Consider the following 27,390-nt stretch of genomic DNA (forward strand, 5'->3'; position numbering starts at 1 on the left):
GAGAGGCACCAGGAGAGGGGCAGGACCACCATAAAAGCTTCTTTCCCTGTGAGCACCCCCAGGCAACAGGACTCTGCCTACAGGAGCTCAGTGGATGGACACCAAGTGCTGCCACCATCTTAGGCTCCAGATGTGGTCACTGCCTGCCTCTTCCATGCCTATGGGCAGACTCCAGACCCTGCCCCTGCTGACCTGGAAGGGTGCTGACAGCTCTTGAAATTATAAATTCCACCAGTGGGTAACAGGACCCACCTCTGCTGACCCAGAGGGGCTTGGAAGGATTCAACCACTGGGAATTCTGACAGTGGTCCCCAGGACCTGCTCTTGCTGCTCCTAAAGGGTGCAGATAGCTTCTATGACTGAGAAATCTGTCAGTGGGTGCTGGAACTCACCCTTCTGTCACACTGAAAGCTCTTGCTACTGGGAAATCTGCCAGTGGGTGACAGGTTCTGCCCTGATGTTCTGGGAGGATGCAGATAACTCTCCCCACTAGGAAATCTGTCAGCAGGTGCCAGGAGCTGCCCTGCTGTCCCAGGAGGGTGCAGATACTTCCTCCCCACTAGTAAATTTACACAGAGGAGGGGCTGAAACCACAGCTGAGCCACGGGGGCTATGTGACTAAGGAAGAAGAGCTAAAATGTTTCCTCATGGCTGCATCAACTGAGGAGTTACACCTTGGCTGACAGCTTCCTAAGTTCAGTGCCTGTGAAATATCTGAAAAGACCCAAGTGCTCTTGCAGCTGGGATGGGTCTGACTTTAGCAGCTGTGGGCTCTCTGGGCATGTACTGTGGGGTTAGGGATGTATCACAGTTTGAGCTGCCTCCATAGCTCCCACAGCAGGTCCAGGTGCACAACTACTGCAGTCCTGGGACCTGACCTCAGTGGACCTGCACCAGTGGCCAGGTGAAAACAATACTTGAGTGTCACCAGGACCAGTTTCTGGCATACTCACAGTTAAGGTGGGACCAAGAGCAGGACCAACAACAGTATACTTTGTGAGATGGTACAAAGGTGAAAGGAAACATGACAGAGCACATTCACAGGTGAACATCTAAAGAGGAATACTCAGTGGCTTCTCTCCCCATGGGAATACTCCAATTCCACCTACCTCACACTGCAGATCAGAATCACAGCTAAGAATCAGATCTGGGAGTCTCTACTCCAACAACTAGGGAACAGAACCTCCTCCTGACAGGGCAGTGAAAACCACAGAGCACAGGGGAAGCACCACTCAATACCTAGGGCAGGGGCAGATCACCAATCAAACCCCCTATCAAGATGATAATGGCATAAGTCTCTGGACCAACCTTACCCACCAGGGGACAGACACCAGTAGCAAGAGGAACTACAATCCTGCAGCCTGGAAAAAGGAGACCAAAAACACAGTAAGTTTGACACAATGAGAAGATAAAGAAATTTGTTACAGAAGAAGGAGGAAGGTAAAATCCCACAAGAACTAAATGAAGAGGAGATAGGCAATCTACATGAAAAAGAATTCAGAGTAATGATAGTAAAGATGATCCAAGATCTCAGAAAAAGAATGGAGGCACAGATCAAGAAGATACAAGAAAAGTTTAAGAAAGACCTAGAAGAACTAAAGAACAGAGATGAACAAGGCAATAACTGAAATGAAAAATACACTAGAAGGAATCAATAGCAAAAATACTGAGGCAGAAGAAAGGATAAGTGACCTGGAAGACAGAATGGTGGAAATATTTACTGCAGAATAGAATAAAGAAAAAAGAATGAAAAGAAATGAGGACAGTCTCAGAGACCTCTGGAACAATGTTAGACACACCAACATTTGAATTATAGGGTTCCAGAAGAAGAAGAAAAAGATAAAGGGCCTGAGAAAATATTTGAAGAGATCATAGTAGAAAACTTCCCTAACATGGGAAAGGAAATAGTCACCCATGTCCAGGAAGCACTGAGTCCCATTAAGAATAAACAAAGCGAGGAAGTTGCTGAGACACATATTAATTAAACTAACAAAAATTAAGTACAAGGAAAAAATATTAAAAGCAACAGGGGAAAAGCAACAAATGACATACAAGGGAATCCCCATAAGGCTATCAGCTGATTTTTCAGCAGAGACCCTGAAGGCCAGAAGGGAGTGATAGGATATATTTAAAGTGATGAAAGGGAAAAACCCACAATCAAGAATACTCTACCCATCAAGGCTCTCACTGAGATTTGACAGAGAAGGAAAAGCTTAAGAGACAAGAAAAAGCTAAGAGAATTCACCACCACCAAACCAGCTTTACAACAAATGCTAAAAGAACTTATCTAGGCAAAAAAGATGACAGAAGAGAACAAAAGAGGAAGGGAAGAAAAAAAACCAACAAAAACAAACTGAAAACAATTAAGAAAATGGCAATAGAAACAGACATGTAGATAACTAGCTTAAATGTAAATGGATTAAATACTCCAACCAAAAGGCAGAAACTGGCTGAACGGATACAAAACCAAGACCCATATATAATATTTGCTGCCTACAAGAGACCCACTTCAAACCTAGGGACACATTCAGATTGAAAGTGGGGGGATGGAAAAAGATATTCCCTGCAAATTGAAATCAAGCTAAAGCAGGGGTAGCAATAGTCATATCAGACAAAATAGCCTCTAAAACGGAGACTGTTACAAGAGACAAGGAAGGAGAATACATAATGATGAAGGGATCAATCCAAGAAGAAGACATAATGAATATAAATATATATGCACCCAACATAGGAGCACCTCAATATTTAAGAGAAATGCTAATAGCCATAAAAAGGGAAATCAAGAGTAACACATTAATACTGGAGGACTTTAACATCCCACTTACAACAGACAGAAAATTAATAAGGAAACACAAGCCTTAAATGACACATTAGACCAGAAAGATTAATTACTCTTTATACGAGAGTCCATCTGAAAGCAGCAGAATACACTTTCTTCTCAAGTGCACATGGGATATTCTCCAAGATAGATCACATCTTGGGTCACAAATCAAGCCTCAGTAAATTTAAGAAAATTTAAATCATATCAAGCTTCTTATCCAACCACAATGCTATGATATTAGAAATCAATTACAGGAAAAAATGTAAAAAAACACAAACACCTGGAGGCTAAACAATATGTTACTAAATAACCAATGGACCACTAAAGAAATCAAAGAGGAAATCAAAAAATATCTAGAAACAAATGACAACAAAAACATGACAACCCAAAACCTATGGGATGCAGCAAATGCAGTTCTAAGAGGGAAGATTATAGCAATACAATCTTACCTCAAGAAAAGAGAAAAATCTCAAATAAACAATATAACCTTACACCTAAAGCAACTAGAGAAACAAGAATAAACAAAAACCAAAGTTAGTAGAAGGAAAGAAATCATAAAGATCAGAGCGGAAATGAGTGAAATAAAGAAAAGAATTGCAAAGATTAATGAAAATAAAAGCCAGTTCTTTGAAAAGATAAACAAAATTGATAAACCTTTAACCAGACTCATCAAGAAAAAAAGGGAGAGGACTCAAATCAATAAAATTAGAAATGAAAAAGGAGAAGTTATGGCTCACACCACAGAAATACAAAGGAGCATGAGAGACTACTACAAGAAACTATATGCCAAAAAAATGGACAACCTGGAAGAAATGGACGAATTCTTAGAAAGGTACAACCTTCCAAGACTGAACCAGGAAGAAACAGAAAATATAAACAGACCAATCACAAGTAATGAAATTGAAACTGTGATTTATAAACTTCCAACAAACAAAAGTCAAGGACCAGATGGCTTCACCAGTGAATTCTAGCAAACATTTAGAGAAGACCTAACCCCTATCCTTCTGAAAGTCTTCCAAAAAATTGCAGAGGAAGGAACACTCCAAAGCTCATTCTACAAGGCCACTATCACCCTGATACCAAAACCAGACAAAGATATCCCAAAAAAGAAAACTACAGGCCACTCTCACCTTGATACCAAAATCAGACAAAGATATCCCAAAAAAGAAAACTACAGGACAATATCACCAATGAACATAGATGCAAAAATCCTCAGGAGAATGTTAGCAAACAAATCCAATAACCCATTAAAAGGATCATACACAATGATCAAGTGATATTTATCCCAGGGATGCAAGGAGTTTTCTTTATATGCAAATCAATCAATGGAATACACCATATTAACAAATTGAAGTATAAAAACAATATGATCATCTCAATTGATGCAGAAAATGCTTTTGACAAAATTCAACACCCATTTATGATAAAAACTCTCCAGAAAGTGGGCATTGAGGAAACTTAGCTTAAGATAATAAAGGCCATGATATGACAAACCCACAGCAAACATCATTCTTAATGGTGAAAAACAAAGAATTTTCTCTAAGATCAGGGACAAAACAAGGATGTCCACTCTCACCACTACTATTCAACATAATTTTGGAAGACCTAGCCACAGCAATCTGAAAAGAAAAAGAATAAAAGGAATCCAAATTGGAAAAGAAGAATTAAAACAGTCACTGTTTGCAGATCACATGACACTATATGTAGAAAATCCTGTAGATGCTACCAGAAAACTACTAAGACTCCTCAATGAATTTGGTAAAGTTTCAGGATACAAAATTAATACACAGAAATCTCTTGCATTCCTATGCACCAATAATGAAAGATCAGAAAGAGAAATTAAGACAACAATCCCACTTCCCATATCAACAAAAAGAACAAAATACTTAGGAATGAACCTATTTAAGGAGGCAAAAACCTGTACTCTGAAAACTATAAGGTACTGATGAAAGAATTCAAAGATGAAAAAAACAGATGGAGAGATATACCATGTTCTTGGATTGGAAGAATCAATATTGTGAAAATGAGTATACTACTCAAAGCAACCTACAAATTCAATGCAATCCCTATCAAATTATCAATGGCATTTTTCACAGAATTAAAACAAAAATTTTACAATTTGTATGGAAACACAAAACACCCCAAATAGCCAAAGCAATCTTGAGAAAGAAAAACGGAGCTGGAGGAATCAGGAATCAGGAATCCTGACTTCAAACTATACTACAAAGCTACAGTAATGAAAACAGTATTGTACTGGGACAAAAACAAATATGCATCAGTGGGACAGGATAGAAAGCCCAGAGATAAACCCACACAACTATGATCATCTTATCTATGACAAAAGAGGCAAGAATACACAATGAAGAAAAGACAGTCTCTTCAATAAATGGTGCTGGGTAAACTGGACAGCTACATGTAAAAAAAAAAAATGAAATTAGAACACTCCCTAATATGACGCACAAAAATCAACTCAAAATTGATTAAAGACCTAAACATAACCCCAGACACTATAAAACTCTTAGAGGAAAACATAGGCAGAACACTCTTTGACATAAATCACAGCAAGATCTTTTTGATCCACCTTCTAGAGTAATGAAAATAAAAACAAAAATAAGCAAATGGAATATAATTAAACTTAAAAGTTTTTGCACAGTAAAGGAAACCATAAACAAAAGAAAAGACAACCCTCAGAATGGGAGAAAATACTTACAAACAATGAAATGGACAAGGGATTAATGTCCAAAATATACAAACAGCTCATGCAGCTCAATATCAAAAAAACAAGTAACCTAATCAAAAATGGGCAGAAGATCTACATAGAAATTTCTCCAAAGAAAACATACAGATGGCTAAAAAGCACATGAAAATATGCTCAACCTCACTAATTATTAGAGAAATGAAAATCAATACAATAAGGCATCACCTCATACTGGTCAGAATAGCCATCATCAAAGAATCTAAAATCAGTCAGTACTGGAGAAGGTGTGGAGAAAATGGAACCCTCCTACACTGTTGGTGGGAATGTAAATTGGTACAACCACTATGGAAAACAGTGTGGATGTTCCTTAAGAAACTAAAAACAGGAATACCATGTTATCCAGCAATACTACTCCTGGGCATATATCTGGAGAAAACCATAATTTGAAAAGATACATGCACCTCAGTGTTCATTGCAGCACTATTTTAAAAAGCCAGGACATGGAAGCAACATAAATGTCCATCAATAGAGGAATGGATAAAAAAAATTGTGGTATATACATACAATGTAATATTAGCCATACAAAAGAACAAAATAATGTCACTTGCAGCAATATGGATGGTCCTAGAGGTTGTAAAACTGAGTGGACTAAGTCAGACACAGAAAAATAAATATCATATGACATTTCTTACATGTGGAATCTAAAAAAAAAAAGGTATAAATGAACTTATTTACAAAACAGAAGTAGAGTTACGATGTAGAAAGCCAACTTATAGTTACCAAGGAATAAGGGAGAGAGGGATAAATTGGGAGATTGGGAATGACATATACACACTAGTATATATAAAATAGATAACTAATATGAATCTGCTGTATTGCACAGGTAACTCTACTCAATACTCTGTAACGGACTGTATGGGAAAAGAATCTAAAAAAAAAGAAAGAAATGAGTGGATACTTGTATATGTATAACTGAATCACTGCTGTACACCTGAAACTAATACAACATTGTAAGTCAACTATACTCCAATAACAGGTTTTTTTAAAAAGTAAATTCACTGTAATTCTGGAGTTTTATTAGGAATCTCTTTGAGGTATCATTACAGGGAGTTTCAGAAAAGTTTTAAAATTTGTGGGAAATTATCATAAACTCCCCTGAAATATAGCATATTCATTTAAATCAACTCAAATTATGGTTCATAATTTATATTTAACAGCTGTGGGTTTTTTTCAAGAAAGATAAAAGGAAAGTTTGCAGGGAATTACTGCATTTATTCCAAAAATGGGTAATAAAATTAAGAGAAAATTACTTTAAAAAAAAGTATGTGGCTTCCCTCATCGTGCAGTGGTTATGAATCTGCCTGCCAAAGCAGGGGATAAGGGTTCGAACCCTGGTCTGGGAAGATTCCACATGCCATGGAGCAACTAAGCCCATGCACCACAACTAGTGAGCCTGTGCTCTAGACCTCACGAACCACCACCACTGAGCCTGCGTGTCACAACTACTGAAGCCTGCCCACCTAGAGCCCATGCTCTGCAGCAAGAGAAGCCACTGCAATGAGAAGCCTACACACCACAACGAAGAGTAGCCCCTGCTTGCCACAACTAGAGAAAGTCCATGCACAGCAAAGAAGACCCAACACAGCCAAAAATAAATAAATTAAATAAATAAAATTTTAAAAATAGTCTACCATTAAGAAAAGTATGAAATACTGAATATTTCTGATCAAAATCCTGTTGTTTCTATTTTTAGTTAATTAGAATATTCTTGGACACAGTATTATAAACTCACATGACATTTCATCTCCCCTCATATTGTCTATAACATTAAAATATCCATGTTGTCTAATCAAGTAAATGAAAAAAAATAATTATTTTGACCTACTTACCAAAAGTGTCACTTTCAGAGAGACAGAAAACCAAATTATCTTTTGAGTTTGTATTTGATCTGTATTTCTGCACATTTGATAAGATTAACATTGGCTACCCAGTCAACCTTGTATAACCTGATATTACTCATCGTTTTTTAAATTACCAGTAGGGATATGTATAGAATAATTCCATCTAGGAGGATTCTCTTTCTTTCAACTTTGAAAGTTCTGCATATTATACATGTCTACAAACATCAGGTTTATTGGCAGAGAATGCCACTGACGTCACCCATCCTCTGATAAACTTCCACTTTTCTTTTAAAATTCAACTTAGAAAATCTCTCTTCTGGAAAATTCCCTTGTAATGTAATGTCTTCTCAACGCATTTTATCACTTCCTCTCTTTACAGTCCTTGTATTACACATGAATCCAATGTTGTAGCCATCATACTGTGTTATATTTTATAACTTTATACATCTGTATCTTGCCTAAGAACGCTGTAAGGAAAAGTACTATGTCATTTTTCCCTATGTATCTCAGGTTTAACATATATTTTAGAAGAGTACTGGACCTCGCATTTTTCCACTAAGTAAGGGATCTCAGGATAAGAAATTGTAAATCAGAAGGTTCTTTGCTGATAAAAACAGAAAAGCTGGAGTCTCCTTAAGACAGACGTTTCTGTCATCCACAATCATCCAAGCTGGTCATCCAAAATCAGGCAATTTCTTTCTGAAGAGAGTTGAATAAACTGAGAAAATTACTCTATCTGGAAGGTCGTGATTTTCAAGACTTTTAGCAGATCCCCCCTCAAATCTAACAAATTATTATCTCTAGAATATATTTACAAGTTAACTTATGCATTTGTAGAGGTTCATTTTCATACGTTTCATTCTTTTTCTTTACATATAGCCATTGTATTAGTTTGAGAAATTCTGCTATCTAGATTAAACTAAGAAATACTTCAGTTTTCAGACTGAATTGCGAAATCACCTTTTTCTTAATGGAAGCTTGTTATCAAGTATAAACCTGGTATAAACTATCTGTTTATGCTGTGACTTTTTCCCCTGATTGGTAGAGTAATGTTCATCTTAGGATGTTGCAAATGTCATAAAAATTTAAAGACTCAGAAAAAAATAAACACCTGTGGTCTCATCACTTGGACCAACTCTTCTGGCACTTTGACAATCTCTAATTCCTGTCTTTTTTTTCTTATGCACCTTATTTTTATTTGTGACCTATCAAATTATTCTTTTTTTAAAAATTAACATTATATCATAAACACTTTTTCATCATTAATGACCTTCATAAATATAATTTCAAAGACTTCATAATATTGACTTGAATTGATATATAATAATTTATGTATCCATTAAACATTTGGATGATTTTTTCCAATATTTTTTATCACAGATAAAACAGAAAAGCATTTCTGCACATAAGTTATATTGACTTCCAATTCTTTATCTACTATAAAAGAGAATGGGGATCATGAAAGGAGAATAAATAATTGAATAATTAAGAAACCTATACTGGTTATATTCTCTCTTGTGATATATTTTTCTCATCATAAAATCACCAGTATTGAATATTAAATTTAAAAGATGTGCCAATTTTATGAGTATGAAAGCAACTTTATCAGTTTTATTTACATTTTTATCACTAGTGAAATGAAACACTTTTATGTATGTATTTTATATACTCTTGTATTAATTATGTATATGTGCTATTGGGGTAATATGGTTTTCTTATATATAAGTTCTCTATATATTTCAGTTTCCTGTCCTAGAGCTTACAAATAGTTACCCCAGAGAAAATAGTTCTTAAAATAATTGCTTTATACATGATTAATTGATCTCATCTATATTATGCTCCTGATGTGGAAGAGGTTGATCTTCCAAAATTCATGCAACAATATTTCCTGAACATGTTTCCAAAATGAAATACCATTGTCAGGAAATGGATTATAGTATTCTAAGAACTAATTATAATAGGCTAAATAAATATTTTGATTGATTTATTGAAACATGTAAATGATTCTCTTCACAATTTAAAGAAAATATATGCCTTCATCACAATCAGACTCTAAAACTGTCTTACATATATGGCATAAAAAAGTACCAAATTACTGCAGTATAGTTTCTTACAAATGACCTAAGTTTATAAATTACATTTTCCAATAAATTGAATTAGTCTAATGCCTATAAAATAAGACATGAATAATAGGAACAAGGTATTAGAATGACATAAATATAGTTTAGTTTACTATTAGTTTACTATTAGTGGGTCACAATTTTACTTTTTTATTTTATTTTTTATTGAGTAGAGTTGATGTACAATATTATCTCAGTTTCAGGTACAATAGAGCGATTAAATATTTTATAGATTACACTCCATTTAAAGTTATTACAAAACAATGGCTACATTTCCCTGTTCTGTACAATATATCCTTGTAGTTTATCTATTTTATACAGGGTAGTTTGTACCTCTTAATCCCATACCTCTATATCTTGCCCCTCCCCTATTTCCTCTCCCTACTGGTAACCACTAGTTTGTTCTCTATATCTGTGAGTCTCTTTTTGTATTGTTTTATATCTGGGCCTTCTGTTCTGTTCCATTGATTTATGTGGCTGTTTTTGTACAAGTACCATGCTGTTTTTATTACTGTAGCTTTGTAATATACTCTGAAGTCAGGAAGCAGAACACCTCCAGCTTAGTTATTGTTTTTTTCTCAAAATTGCTTTGGCAATTCAGAGCATTTTGAGGTTCCATATAAATTTTAAGGTTGTTTGTTCTCATTATGTGAAAAATGTCATGGTATTTTTGAGGCACTGCATTATACTTGTAGATTGCTTTGGGTAGTATGGAAGTCTTAACAGTATAATTCTTCTAATCCAAGAACATGGGATATCTTTTCAATTCTTCATATCATTTTCAAATTTCTTCATCAATGTTTTATAGTTTTCAGAGTAGCATGTGACAACTTTAGCACATAGCTCATGCATACAAAATGTATAGACTATGCTTTTTCTAACCCTATACATAAATAGATTTTTAAATAATCAGTTTAGAAGTATTGGAGTTTGGAGTTCTTCAATTATTTGAAAGAGATTGAGGATAATTGATATTAATTCTTCTTTAAAATTTTGATAGAATTTACCTATACAATCATCTTGTCCTGGACTTTTTGGGGGGGAAGTTTTTGATTACTGATTTAATCTCCTTGCTCATTTTTGGTCTGTTTAAATTTCCTATTACTTCTTGATTCAGTCTTGGTGAGTTGTGTGTTTTTAGAAATTTATTTCTTCTAAGTTATCTAATTTGTTGGCATATAATTGATCATAACAGTCTTCCATGATCCTTGGTATTTCTGTGGCATCAGTAATGTCTCCTCACATGTTTATAATTGTATTAATTTGAGAAATCTCCCTTTTTCTTAATTTAGCTAAAAGTTTGTCAGTTTTATTTATCTTTTTAAAAAACCAACTCAGTTTTGTTGATCTTTTCTATTGTCTTTCTTTGTTTCTATTTCTCTTACTTCAGCACTAATATTTATTATTTTCTTCCTTCTGCAAAATTTAGGCTTAGTTTGTTCTTCATTTTCTAGTTTCTTGAGGTGTAAAGATAGATTGTTTGAGATCTTTCTTTTTTCTTAATAAAGGCATTTATAAATTTCCTCCTACTTAGAACTGCTTTTGCTGAATCCCATAAGTTTTGGTATGCTGTGTTTCCATTTCTGTACAACTGAAGATTTAAAAATGTTCCTTTGTTTCCTTTTGGTGACACATTGCTTGTTCAGAAGTGTACTGTTTAATTTTCACATTATTTGTTAATTTGCCAGCTTTCTTCCCATTATCAATTTCTACTTTCATATCATTATGGTTGGAAAATCATATGCTTAATTTGATCATATCAATCATATGCTTGATACTATTTCAATCATCTTAAATTTGTTAATACTTGTTTTGTGATCTAGATCTATCCTGGAGAATATGCACTTGAAAAAAATGTGTATTCTGCTATTGCTGGATGGAATATTCTGTATATGTCAGTTAAACACAATTGGTCTAAAGTGTAGTTCTGGTCAATTATTTCCTATTGATTTTCTGTCTGAATGATCTATCTGTTGTTGAGAGTGGAGTATTGAAACCCCCTACTATTATTTCATTGTTGTCTATTTTTGCCTTCTGATATGGCTCATTTTACAAGACCAACATTATCCTGATAGTGAAACCAGGTAAGGATAACACAAGAAAAGAAAATTACAGGCCAATATCCCTGATGAACATATATGCAAATATCCTTAATAAAATACTAGCAAACTGAATTCAAAAGCATATTAAGGGCTTCCCTGGTGGCGCAGTGGTTTAGAGTCTGCCTGCCGATGCAGGGGACACGGGTTCATGTCCCGGTCTGGGAAGATCCCACATGCCACGGAGCGGCTGGGCCCGTGAGCCATGGCTCCTGAGCCTGCACGTCCAGAGCTTGTGCTTCGCAACGGGAGAGGCCACAACAGTGAGAGGTCCGTGTACCACACACACACACGAAAAAAGCACATTAAAAGGATTATACACCATAATGAAGTGGGATTCATCCCTGTGATGCAAGGATGGGTTAATATATGCAAATCAACCAATGTGATACACCACATTAACAAAATAAAGGATAAAAGTTATATGATCATCACAATAGATACAGAAAAAGCATTTGACAAAATACAGCACTGTTTCATGATTAAACACCCTCAACAAATTGGGTATAGAAAAAATGTACCTCAATATAATAAAGGTCATATATGACAAGTTCACAGCTAAAATCAAACTCAGCAGTGAAAAGTTAAAAGCTTTTCCTCTAAGATCAGGAACAAGACAAGGATGTCCACCCTCACCATTTCTATTGAACATAGTACTGGAAGTCTGAGCCATAGCAGTCAGGCAAGAAAAAAAGGCATCCATCTTGGAAAGGAAGAAGTAAAATTATCTCTGTTTGCAGGTTACAGATCTTATATACAGGAAATCCTAAAGAATGCACACACACAAAAAAAACCAAAATAAACAAACAAAAAAAAACCTGTTGAACCTACTAAATAAATTCAGTAATGTTGTAGGTTACAAAATCAACATACAAATATCAGTTTTTCCTATATATTAACACTGAGCTATCTGGAAGAGAAATTAAGAAGGCAACAATCAAAGTGGTGAAAGACCTGTACACTGAAAACCATAAGACATTGATCAAAGAAATTAAAGAAAATACACATAGCGGAGGGGAAAATGGCAGAAGAGTAAGACACGGAGATCACCTTCCTCCCCACAGATACAACAGAAATACACCTACACGTGGAGCAACTCCTATAGAACACCTACTGAATGCTGGCAGAAGACCTCAGACCTCTCAAAAGGCAAGAAACTCCCCACGTACCTGGGTAGGGCAAAAGAAAAAAAGAAAAAACAGAGACAAAAGAATAGGGATGGCACCTGCACCAGTGGGAGGGAGCTGTGAAGGAGGAAAGGTTTCCACACACTAGAAAGCCCCTTTGTGGGCAAAGACAGTGGGAAGCAGAGGGGGCAGCTTCGGAGCCACGGAGGAGACCACAGCAACAGGGGTGTGGAGGGCAAAGCAGAGAGATTCCCGCACAGAGGATCGGTGCCGACAGGCACTCGCCAGCCCGAGAGGCTTGTCTGCTCACCCGCCTGGGCAGGCAGGGCAGGGAGCTGAGGCTCGGGCTTTGGTTGGAGCAGAGGGAGAGGACTGGGGTTGGCTGTGTGAACAAAGTCTGAAGGGGTTAGTGAACCACGGATAGCCGGGAGGGAGTCCGGGGAAAAGTCTGGACCTGCGGAAGAGGCAAGAGACTTTTTCTTCCCTCTTTGTTTCCTGGTGCACGAGGAGAGGGTTTTAAGAGCGCTGCTTAAAGGAACTCCAGAGACGGGCGTGAGCCGTGGCTAAAAACATGGACCCCAGAGACAGGCGCGAGCCATGGCTAAAAGTGCAAACCCCAGAGACGGGCGGGAGATGCTAAGGCTGCTGCTGCCACCACCAAGGGGTCTGTGTGTGAGCACAGGTCACTATCCACACCCCTCTTCAGGGGAGCCTGTGCAGCCCGCCACTGCCAGGTTCTGGAGATCCAGGGACAACTTCCCTGGGAGAACGCACAGCAGGCCTCAGGCTGGTGCAACGTCACGCTGGCATCTCCCGCCGCAGGCTCACCCCGCACACCGTGCCCCTCCCTCCCCCCCAGCCTGAGTGCGCTAGAGCTCCCGAATCAGTGGCTCCTTTAACCACGTCCTGTCTGAGCAAAAAACAGACGCCCTCCAGCGACCTACACACAGAAGTGGGGCCAAATCCAAAGCTGAGCCCCTGTGAGCTGTGAGAACAAAGAAGAGAAAGGGAAATCTCTCCCAGCAGCCTCAGAAGCAGTGGATTAAAGCTCCACAATCAACTTGATATACCCTGCATCTGTGGAATACATGAATAGACAACAAATCATCCCAAATTGAGGACGTAGACTTCAGGAGCAAGATCTATGATTTTTTCCCGTTCCTCTTTTTGTGAGTGTGTATGTGTATGCTTCTGTGTGAGATTTTGTCTGTATAGCTTTGCTTCCACCATTTGTCCTAGGGTTTTATCCATCTGTTTTTTTTTTTCTAATTTTTTCTTAATAATTAATGTTAATTTTAATAACTTTATTATACTTTTCTTTCTTTCTTTCTTTCTTTCTTTCTTTCTTTCTTTCTTTCTTTCTTTCTTTCTTTCTTTCTTTCTTTCTTTCTTTCTTTCTTTCCTTCCCTCCTTTAGACAACGAATCATCCCAAATTGAGGAGGTGGACTTTGAGAGCAAGATTTATGATTTTTTTCCCTTTACCTCTTTTTGCGAGGGTGTATGTGTATGCTTCTGTGTAAGATTTTGTCTGTATAGCTTTGCTTCCAACATTTGTCCTAAGGTTCTATCCATCCATTTTTTTTCTTAATAAATATTTTTTAATCTAATAACTTTATTATACTTTATTTTATTTTACTGTATCTTCTTTCTTTCTTTCTTTTTTCCTCCTTCTCTCCTTCCTTCCTTCTTTCCTCTCTCCCTCCCTCCCTCCTTTCTTTCCTTCTTTTCTTCTTTCTTTCTTTCATTCTTCCTTCCTTCCTTCCCTCCTTTCTTTCTTTCTTTCTTTCTTCCTACTACTATTTCTTTCTGTCTACTTTTTCTCACTTTTATTCTGAGCCGTGTGGATGAAAGGCTCTTGGTGCTGCAGCCAGGAGTCAGTGCTCTGCCTCTGAGGTGGGAGAGCCAACTTCAGGACACTGGTCAACAAGACACCTCCCAGCTCAGCATAATAGGAAATGGCGAAAATCTCCCAGAGATCTCCATCTCAACACCGCACCCAGCTTCACTCAATGACGAGCAAGCTACAGTGCTAGACAACCTATGCCAAAAAACTAGCAAAACAAGAACACAACCCCACCCATTAGCAGAGAGGCTGCCTAAAATAATAATAAGTCCACAGACACCCCAAAACACACCACCAGACGTGGACCTGCCCACTAGAGAGACAAGGTCCAGCCTCATCCACCAGAACACAGTCACTAGTCCCCTCCACCAGGAAGCCTACACAACCCACTGAATCACCTTAGCCACTGGGACAGACATTAAAAACAATGGGAACTACCAATCTGCAGCCTGCAAAAAGGAGACCCCAAACACAGTAAGATAAGCAAAATGAGAAGACAGAAAAACATACAGCAGATGAAGGAGCAAGATAAAATGCACCAGACCTAACAAATGAAGAGGAAATAGGCAGTCTACCTGAAAATGAATTCAGAATAATGAAAGTAAAGAGGATCCAAAATCTTGGAAATAGAATGGAAAAAATACAAGAAACATTTAACAAGGCCCTAGAAGAACTAAAGATGAAACAAACAATGATGAACAACACAATAAATGAAATGAAAAAGACTCTAGATCGGATCAATAGCAGAATAACTGAGGCAGAAGAACGGATAAGTGACCTGGAAGATAAAATAGTGGAAATAACTACTGCAGAGCAGAATAAAGAAAAAAGAATGAAAAGAACTGAGGACAGTCTCAGAGACCTCTGGGACAACATTAAACGCACCAACATTCGAATTATAGGGGTTCCAGAAGAAGAAGAGAAAAAGAAAGGGACTGAGAAAATATTTGAAGATATTATAGTTGAAAACTTCCCTAATATGGGAAAGGAAATAGTTAATCAAGTCCAGGAAGCACAGAGAGTCCCATACAGGATAAATCCAAGGAGAAATACGCTAAGACACATATTAATCAAACTGTCAATAATTAAATACAAACAGAGCATATTAAAAAGCAGCAAGGGAAAACAAAACAAATAACACACAAGGGAATCCCCATAAGGTTAACAGCAGATCTCTCAACAGAAACTCTGCAAGCCAGAAGGGAGTGGCAGGACATACTGAAAGTGATGAAGGAGAAGAACCTGCAACCAAGATTACTCTACCCAGCAAGGGTCTCATTTAGATTTGATGGAGAAATTAAAACGTTTACAGACAAGCAAAAGCTGAAAGAGTTCAGCACCCCCAAACCAGCTTTACAACAAATCCTAAAGGAACTTCTCTAGGCAAGAAACACAAGAGAAGGAAAAGACCTATAATAATGAACCCAAAACAATTTAGAAAATGGGAATAGGAATATGCATATCGATAATTACCTTACATGAAAATGGACTAAACGTTCCCACCGAAAGACACAGATTGGCTGAGTGGATACAAAAACAAGACCCATATATATGCCATTTACAAGAGACCCACTTCAGACCTAGAGAAACATACCGACTGAAAGTAAGGTTATGGAAAAAGATATTCCATGCAAATGGAAACCAAAAGAAAGCTGGAGCAGCAATTCTCATATCAGACAAAATAGACTTTAAAATAAAGACTATTAGAAGAGACAAAGAAGGACAGTACATAATGATCAAGGGATCGATCCAAGAAGAAGATTTAACAATTGTAAATATTTAAGCACCCAAAATAGGAGCACCTCAATACATAAGGCAAATACTAACAGCCATTAAAGGGGAAATTGACAGTAACACATTCATAGTAGGGGACTTTAACACCCCACTTTCACCAATGCACAGATCATCTAAAATGAAAATAAATAAGGACACACAAGCTTTAAATGATACATTAAACATGATGGGCTTAATTTATTTTTATAGGAGATTCCATCCAAAACAACAGAATACACATTCTTCTCAAGTGGTCATGGAACCTCTTTAATAAGTGGTGCTTGGAAAACTGGACACGTACATGTAAAAGTATGAGATTAGATCACTCCCTAACACCATACACAAAAATAAGCTCAAAATGGATTAAAGACCTAAATGTAAGGCCAGAAACTATCAAACTCTCAGAGGAAAACATAGGCAGAACACTCTATGACATAAATCACAGCAAGATCCTTTCTGACCCACCTCCTCGAGAAATGGAAATAAAAGCAAAAATAAACAAATGGGACCTAATGAAACTTCAAAGCTTTTGCACAGCAAAGGAAACCATAAACAAGACCAAAAGACAACCCTCAGAAAGGGAGAAAATATTTGCAAATGAAGCAACTGACAAAGGATTAATTTCCAAAATTTACAAGCAGCTCATGCAGCTCAACAACAAAAAAACAAACAACCCAATCCAAAAATGGGCAGAAGACTTAAATAGACATTTCTCCAAAGAAGATATACAGACTGCCAACAAACACATGAAAGAATGCACAACATCATTAATCATTAGAGAAATGCAAATCGAAACTACAATGAGATATCATCTCACACCAGTCAGAATGGCCATCATCAAAAAATCTAGAAACAATGAATGCTGGGGAGGGTGTGGAGAAAAGGGAACACTCTTGCACTGATGGTGGGAATGTGAATTGGTTCAGCCACTATGGAGAACAGTATGGAGGTTCCTTAAAATACTACAAATAGAACTACCATATGACCCAGCAATCCCACTATTGGGCATATACCCTGAGAAAACCAAAATTCAAAAAGAGTCATGTATCAAAATGTTCATTGCAGCTCTATTTTCAATAGCCTGGAGATGGAAACAACCTAAGTGCCCATTATCGGATGAATGGATAAAGAAGATGTGGCACATATATACAATGAAATATTACTCAGCCATAAAAAGAAACGAAATTGAGCTATTTGTAATGAGGTGGATAGACCTAGAGTCTGTCATACAGAGTGAAGTAAGTCAGAAATAGAAAGGCAAATACCATATGCTAACACATATATATGGTATTTAAGAAAAAAATATATCATGAAGAACCTAGGGGTAAGACAGGAATAAAGACACAGACCTACTGGAGAACGGACTTGAGGATATGGGGAGGGGGAAGGGTGAGCTGTGACAGGGCAAGAGCGAGGCATGGACATATATACACTACCAAGCGTAAGGTAGGTAACTAGTGGGAAGCAGCCTCATGGCACAGGGATATCGGCTCAGTGCTTTGTGACCGCCTGGAGGGGTGGGATAGAGAGGGTGGGAGGGAGGGAGATGCAAGAGGGAAATGATATGGGAACATATGTATATGTATAACCAATTCACTTTGTTATAAAGCAGAAACTAATGCACCATTGTAAAGCAATTATACCCCAATAAAGATGTTAAAAATAAACAAAAAACAAACAAACAAAAAAGGAAATACACATAAATTGAAAGATGTCCCATTTTCTTATATTGGAAGAATTAGTATTGTGAAAATGTATATAGAACCCAAAGTGATCTACAGATTCAATGCAATCCTTATTCAAAATTCCAATGTCATTTTTCACAGAAATAGAAAAAAAAAACTATCCTAAAATGTGTATGGAAATACAAAAGACCCCAAATAGGCAAAGCAATCTTCAGAAAAAATAACAAAGCTAGAGGCATCATACTTCCTGATTTTAAGATATATTACAAAGTTATAGTAATTGAAACAGTGTGTTATTGGCATAAAAATAGAAACATAGACCAGTGGAGCAGAAGAGAGCCTAGATATAAACTAATGTGTATACAGTCAATCTAATTCTGACAAGAATGCCAAGAACACACAATAGGAAAAGAATAATCTCTTCAATATATGTGGCTGGGAAAACCGGTGATTTACATAGAAAATAATAAAATTAAACCCCTATCTTACACTACTCACAAAAATTAACTTGAAGTGGATTAAGACTGAAATGTAAGAAGCCATAAAACTCCTAGAAGAGAACTTTGGGAAATAGCTCCATGACTTCGGTTTTGGCAAAGATTTCTTGGATAAGACACAAAAAGTACAGGTAACAAAAGCTAAAGTAAACAAGTGGGACTACATCAAACTAAAAAGCTTCTGTACAGCAAAGGGAACAGTCAATAACTTGAAAAGGCAACCTATAGAATGGGAGAAAATATATGCAAACCATATGTCTTGATAAGGGGTTAAAATACTAAATAGATAAGGAACTTATATAAGTCAATAGCAAAAATGCAAATAATCCAATTAAAAGATGAATAAAGTACCAAAATACACATTTTCCCAAAGAGGACATGCAGTTAGCCAATAGGTATATGAAAAAGTGCTCAACATTATTAATCAGAAGGGAAATGCAAACCAAAACCACAATAAAATGTCATATCTCACCTGTTAGGATGGCTATTATAAAAAGACAGAGATAACTAATGTTGGCAAGGACGTGGAGAAAGGGAATCCTTATACACTGTTTGTGGAATCCTTATACACTGTTTGGTACAGCCATAAGGGAAAACAGTATAGCAGATCCTCAAAAAATTAAAAATAGAAATACCATAGGACCCAGCAATCCCAATCCCGGGTACATATCTGAAGAAAATAAAATCATGATCTCAAGATATCTGCACACCCATATTCACGGCAGCATTATGCACAGTAGCCAAGATATGAACTTAATTGTCTTTCAGTGGATGAATTCATAAAGAAAATTTGTTATATTTTTCAGCCATAAAATAGAAGGATATTCTGCCACTTGTGACAACGTGGATGAAATTGAAGGGTGTTATGCCAAGTGAAATAACACAAGTAGAGAAAGAAAAATACTGCATTGTAATCATTTACATGGAAAAAAGCTGGCTTTGTAGAAACATAGTATGCTGGTTTCCAGGAGCTGGGTAAAAGGGAAAATGAGGAGATACAGGTCAAACGGTACAAAGTTTCAATTATAAGAAAAATAAACTCAGAGGATGTAATACACAAATACACAGCATGGAGATTATTGTTAATAACACGGTATTGTATACTTAAGAGCTTCCCTGGTGACCCAGTGGTTGAGAGTCCACCTGCCGATACAGGGGACACGGGTTCGTGCCCCGAACCGGGAAGATCCCACATGCTGCGGAGCGGCTGGGCCCTTGAGCCATGGACACTGAGCCTGCGTGTCCGGAGCCTGTGCTCCGCAATGGGAAAGGCCACAACAGTGAGAGGCCCATGTACGGCAAATAAATAAATAAATAAATAAATAAATAAATAAATAAATAACACGGTATTTTATACTTAAAAGCTGAGAGTAGATCTTAAGCATTCTCACCAAAAAAAGAAAAATATAGTTAACTAAAGTGATAGATATGTTATCTTAATCTTGGTAATCATACATATTTATATATGAAAGGGAATATCTATATAATATCTATCTATTTAAATATAGATAAATGGTGAAATCATATGCATTAAAAGTATAAAATTGTATTTGTCAATTATTCCTTGATAAAGTTGGGAAAATAAAGTATACCATAAATAATAAATGCTTATATATGAACATTTAAAGTAATTATCTTAGGACTGGTTAAGTGGCTTATATTAGTGAGATAATCTCTCATGTTCATTCACTGAATCTCTTAGAACTTTAAAAGTATTAATCTTTATCATCAGCAGCTTCATTTCAGATGCCTTATTAAGCAGGGAAACATGAACTGGAGAAAACTGTCATTCTAAACATTAATCTATTTCTACATCCAATTATACAAATATTTATTTCATTGAATCACTTTGTTTCAAAATGTCTGAAAATGAAATTCTAATCAAGAAGGTTGCCACTATCAACTTTTTTTTTTTAACATCTTTATTGGGGTATAATTGCTTTACATTGGTGTGTTAGTCACTATCAACTTTTGAATAACTAGATTGAAAGAAAGAATTTCACATTTCCTGGGGAATCTGATCCTAATCATTCTTTAAAAGTTTTTGAAATAAATCTTCTTTTGAAATAGTTTAATAACCTTCATGAAATGACCTTAAATTAATGAAACTTTTCAAATTGGATCAATTCTCAGTATTTGTTTTATTTTATTTACAAATTAAAACTTCACCTCAATTTACTTGCAAATGAGTTTTTAAATGAAATATGCATATATAGATATACCTAGCACTATAGTGCATCCTGTATAGGTATAAAATTTTAATTATGAATATAATAATTGTCCTCAAAAATCTTAAAATTTTAATGAGTAGATAGCTCAGAGAAAATTTCAAAGATATTAATAAAGATAAAGCCAGCATCAGGAAACCAAACTTCAAAATATGGGAACTTTCTTCCAATATTTTAATTCTACTAAATCATTCTGACAAAATAATTATCCAGCCTATTTTCAAATATCTCAAATTACTGGAAGGACAATACTTTTCAAGATAGGACATTTTTTCTTCGGATGGCTCTTCATATAGAAATGAAGATTTCTGTATTCAGTGACCTTGTCTTCCTGAAGCATCTGGCACACTGATGTTTTCCTAGAACATAGTGGGGACATTCAATAAAATGTATCTTCCTCACGACAGCCCATCCAAATCATTTGCTGCTTCTTTTCAACAGTAATCACTTTTCTCAACTAAACTTCACTTAGTCTGCATCTGTTCCACTTTTGTTCCAATTTCTATCTTAATCACCATCTCAGTTGCTCTCTTATTAACACAGCAAGCTTATCTACATATTTCTTAAAATGTGGGGTCCAAAACTGGAAACAATGTTTTCTGTAACACAGCCACATAAGTTTTTACAGACCTCAGGCAAAATACTTGTTATGGACTGAATGTTTATATCCTTACCCCAAATTCATATGTTGAAGCCCAACCCCCAATGTGACTCTATTTGGAGATAGGGCCTTTATGGAGGCAATTAAGGTTAAATGAGGGCATAATGATGAGACACCAATCCACTAGGATTAACAGGAGAAAGCTCTCTCTCTTGCTCTCCTCCATGTGAGGACACAGCAAAGAAGCACATACCTGGAACCAAAATGACCTTGGCCAACACCTTGATCTTGGACTTTCCAATCTCCAGAACTGTGAAAAAAATAAATTTCTGTTGTTTAAGCCACCCTGTCTATGACGTTTTTTATAGCAGTCCGAGCAGATTAAAACAATACTCTATCTTTTATTTCACCTTAAGGTAGCCAAAGAATACACCAAATTTTTGGTAATCATATCATATAGTTATTTCTATCAAATTAACTACCACATAAAACCTTCAAGCCTGTTCCACACATACTACTACTAAACTGTGTATGCTCTATTCTAGATTGATATTTATTTATTTTCTATGGAAACATTTGTGAGTACTGACCTATCATCCTGCATTTTTCTATATTTCCTAGCTACATGTTTTCCACTGCTAAAGAGCATTCCTATGTTTCTTCATCCAAAACATTGGTAATAAACTTGAGAACAGAGCTTTCTAGAATACCAGTAAAAGTTCCCATCAGGTAGATATCAATTGATTAACCAACTTTTAAATTATAAGTATCAAGAAGATTTTCATGGTCTACAGGACTTCAAAATTCTGCTTATTTTTAGCCAATTTTAATAGTGTCTTACCAGTGTACGTCATGGTAGGAAGTTGCTGTCACTGCTGTTACTATGGTAATTATTATCACTAATTTTAGAGTGTCCTTCTAAAATTTCTCTATGGGTGTTAAAATATCTAAATAATAAGACCATAATCTGTTAATTTCTAAATTTCCAGTGTCCAGAAAGTCCATGGCATGTGATGTATAATCATTAACTATTTCTTAAACTAAAATATATGTTGGAATGTCCTAATGATACTGCTATAGCAATCTAATTACAAGAGTCAGGATTTATTAGTAATAGGAATATGGTGGGAAGAGTAGTGGAAGTGTCAATCATTTGATAAGTATTTTGAATTACTACCTTTATTTTCCAGTTTAACTAACTAATATTTTAATAAGTATTCTATTTTACCTGCTACAATTTTATTGGAAATTCAATTAATTCATTAAAAGTTTTAAATGTAATTTGTATCCCTTAGTTTTGCCATATATTATTTAAAAAATGATTAAGGTGGCTTACAAGAATTCAAAGAACTCAGGAAGCCATAATGTATGTTTAATATAAGTTAGAAAGATTCTGCAAAGAAAAAATTTGCAAAAGCAAATGGAGAAAGTAATGAGGTCAGTACAAAAAATTCATGCCTTCAAGTCTTATGCACTTTTTGGAGCTGGGCCACAATTTGCCCTTAATATTGGAGCAATCAACAGAAACAGAAAAACGTGATTCACAGTAGTTTCTAACACTGAGACTTAAATGATGCATAGGACAAAACTTGCATAGGAATTATCTGTTACCTCTGGTGCAGTCTCCATATCCAACCCATCACTCTGTCAGTGATTTTTACCTCCTAAATAATGTTTTATGAGGTAGTACCCTCTCCTAAAAAATTACTTTTCACAAATGCAATAGCCTTACAACTGGTGTCCCCACACCCATGTTGATCCCCCAACTCTAACACATTTTTCACATTGCAACCACAGTGATTTTGTAAAATGCAAATAGGATTCTATGAAGTCTTTTCATAATGCCTTTTAGAAACCCTGTATTTCGCTGAGGATAAAGGCTCAGTATGGCATATAAAGTCTTATGTGATATGCCTTCCCAATACACAAGCCCAAATAATTTAACTACATTTTGTGTGGGTTTAGCTAAATGGGCTTTAGTTTAGTTCCACAAAGTTACCCTGATTCCTCCGAACTCAGGCCCTTTGCATTTGCTGTTCCCTCTGCTAGACTGTTTGTGTTTATTTTTTTATTGTACAAATTTTATACATTTAGTGTTGTCCAAAAACATTTCATGTAAGTAGATATCAGGACATTCTTCTGCAAATGTACATTCAACTGAATATATGCTATATAACATATGTATCATATATAAAAACTTTTTAAATATATAGGATAGTTCTAATAAATATTGTATGAAAATGACTATATTGACTAGATTGGTTAAATAGTGCTAACTTCTCAGGATTGTTAGATCAACTCTACACCATCAACTCAAAAATTTCTTTTTCCTTAGAGTAAATAAAATGAGTATTCTGCATTTAATATTATTTACTTAGCTCAATAAAAATGTTATGGTTATGTTTCACAAATATAAAATGTTGAACACTTAAAATAATGTAGACTTTAAAAATACTAAGGATCAAAAAGTTGATCTGGAATATGAAGAAAACAAATCTGACATCCTATAAAAATAAAATTTATTTAACAATCAGCTTTTCTACTGCTTATTCTATAGAGCTATAATTTAAATTTCCTATTTCACCTCTTCTTCTCATCTTTATGAAGTAATCATCCAAACATGCTTGTAGGGAGACAGACTACAAAGTCTTTGAGCTTCCTATCAAATGATCCTATAAAGCCCAGGATAAATCTATTTCTAGTCACTGTGTTGAAAAGATGTATATGATACAAGGGTATTAATAACACATTTTGTTCTGTAGATAACATTGTGTTAATAATAATCATCCTTCTAAAATTATACTCCTTAAATTACTTTATAAAAATGTCATAGGAATAAACTATATTTTTTGTTACTCTTTCAGCAATTAAAGAAAACGTTATGACAATATAACATTTTAAAGGCACACTGAAAGTAAGGAGGAAATGCCAACTTTGGAAACATTTTTTTCAAGAATAGAAAGATAATGACACTTAAATAAAAATCAAGTGTTAATACAGTGATTGTCTCTGGATTTAGCGGAGTTTTATTATGATATTTTATTCAAGAAGAGACTTTTCTTGAAAATTATATCCCTGTTGGATTTATGCAATCTAAGTAATGTTAGATTGCATAAATCCACCAGAGCTATATTAAACAATACCAATTAAATTTACACTAGAAAAAAAAAATTTACACTAGAAAATTATTGAAAGCATGAATAAGTGTTGGAATTTGAAAGGTATGATTGTTGTATAAAAAGAATGAAGGAAAGTAAGAGAAGGAAACTAGCTACAGCTATCAATGCTCAAAGAAAGCACTTTTGTATGCTCTAAACACCACATCAAAGGCAATTACTTGATCGTGCTTATTGTGGTTATTGATACTGATGTGTGATAAATTTTCTGTATATGATCAGGAGTCACTATTGATCAAAATAAGAACACAGGCATTCATCTAATAGTAGAAATTGTATTTGCTTTTGGAAGTAATGGGTAAATATGGTAAGAACTAGAGTTATACACACACACAAACACACATGTATTCTTCCACTATCTCTACAAGCTCCTCCAAGGTTAGAGATCTCTAAAGTTACCACTTAAAATTTTTATTCATATGTTTTAATGAATCTTTATTGTATTTATTCTGTTACATTTTATTCTGTTTAGTTTCACTTCATCATCTCACTGATATTTGTTTTTTAGTATTGGTTGGAGAAAAACAATGCAAAAAAAAAGAGAAATTGCTCAGGATGGATATGTGAGTATTGATCACATACTCAATTGGAAGGAAATAGTTTCCTAAGCCATTTCATTAGCCAGAAAATGGTCCCTTTCATGTAAATCAGAGTTTGAGAATAGAATTGAATAAGAAGCTCTGGCCAGGCATACAATGCTGGCTTTCTGCTCTTACTTTTTAAAAAGCAGAAGTTCTTCTCTTTAGGATTCCATTATTTTGACCATGTTCAGTATGTATAACCAATACCAACCCAAAAAGAGCTCCAGTAGAAACTCAAAATAGCAGAATATTTAAAAGTGACAACCATTACAATGATTGTAGTTACACAAACATATAGAGAAAAATTGAGTAGTATTTCTACATCAGGATAGTAATATATGGGTGGCTCTTTTCCATTTCCAGAACAAAATATGATTACATCACAGTTTCACCATACATAAACAAAATAATTATACTAATCCACCTTTGTTCAGGTATTTATAAGGTTTTACAGGTTTACAGTATTTAGCTTAGACATCTCTGGCATCAAGGAATCAATAAGTATTGAATACTCAGCATCAGTATTTGGTGACTTCAAAGTTTATAAATAGGAATTAGTAGATCACATATAAAAAGATAACCAAGCTGGGATAAAATGGAGAGGTTTTTAGTGCTTGGCATTTATTAACTCCTTGTCATTTTTATCCTTGATGCTTAGTGTTCTTTATTTTATGCTTTAAATCTATTTCTTAATTATTCTCTGCTTCACAGGGCCTCCAGTGAATCCTTGAATAATTGAAAACATTTATCTCCCCAGTGGTTGAGCTTTGGTCACTCTGGGACTGCAAGAGCTCAGTAAACTGATCATTGTGTTCATGTAAAGATATCAGATTTTAAGATGAAATGATATAGCTTCAACTCTGTGACCTCTTTTCATTTAGTTAATTACATCAAATCATTTTTATACTGCAGTGTTTCATATTCAAGTGCTAGTTATTATAGCACGGACATTAAAATCTAATATGGATCTGACCTGGTGTCGTAGTTATAATTCTTTCTACCTCCTCAAATATAGAAAAACCATCATTTTAACCCTTTAAATAATATTATGCAATTAAAAAGGTGGAATATTTTGAAATATATTGTTGCCAATGATATGATCATGGAACAAAATTTTAAAGGAAACAGATGAAAAAGAAATATCAGTAAGCAGAATCATAAGTCTAGTGATGGCATCTATATGTTAGGATTAAACACTACAACAGGAAAAAGTAGAGACTAGAACAAGACAGAAAAATAACAATTCATATTTTCATGTGCCCTTCTATTCTCAAAGCTAATGTTTTTGAGACTATAACAGAACTCTAAAATATTAGTTTACCTTATTTTCTCTATAAAGTAAAGATTTATAAAATTGAAATATACTGTAAAATACAGAGTTGATTTGCTAATGGTAATGTACTTAAGCTATGTGGAATTATTTTACCTGTTTTAAACCTAAGCCAGAAAATATATATCACAATGCTACAATATCACCGAATGAACAGATGAATCCAAATAGAAGGTAAGTAGAAAGATTTAATTAAAAAAAAATTTAATCATAAAATATCTATTACTATTATTCAGTAAAGAGCAACAATAAAACATCAGCCATATAATCTAAAAGTTAAAATTATTGTCCATGATAATCAAAGAAATCAAATTACAATCCAAAATTTAATGGTATGCACTACAAATGGATTATAGTTTATATAGCTCATTATCTTTATGTTTAAAATTATATTTTCAAATTTATAAAGGAATTTTTGTAAAGAATTTACATAATAAAAGATATAAGAAAAAAGTTTAAAATCACCTAAAATTAGGCTATTCCTGACATAATAATCAACACTTTGGTGAACATCCTTTCAAAAATATCTTTATGAATTATACATATGAATTATATATAAACCCATACTTTTAAGTAACTATATATCATATTTACTGTTTTTATCATAGACAATTATATTTTATCCCCTTCCTCCCTCTTTCCCACATCCCCTACTTCCAACTTTCTACCCCAAGATAACAATGGTCAATAATCTGGTGTAAACCCTTCTATCTTCTCTCTAAATATGCACTCACTCATATATACATATGTGTGTATGTGCATGCACAGTATATAATATATACACACATATAAATGTGTATAAGTGTACATGTCTATATATACATGTATAGCACATATACACATGTAGGCCATTTTCAGAGTTTGTAATGCATAAATAGGATAATTATCTATAAATGCCTGTGAATCTTG

The sequence above is a fragment of the Delphinapterus leucas genome, chromosome 7 (assembly GCF_059928025.1).
Source record: "Delphinapterus leucas isolate spDelLeu-1000000601 "Yukka" chromosome 7, BTC_Dleu_Yukka2, whole genome shotgun sequence".
Lineage (NCBI taxonomy): Eukaryota > Metazoa > Chordata > Mammalia > Artiodactyla > Monodontidae > Delphinapterus > Delphinapterus leucas.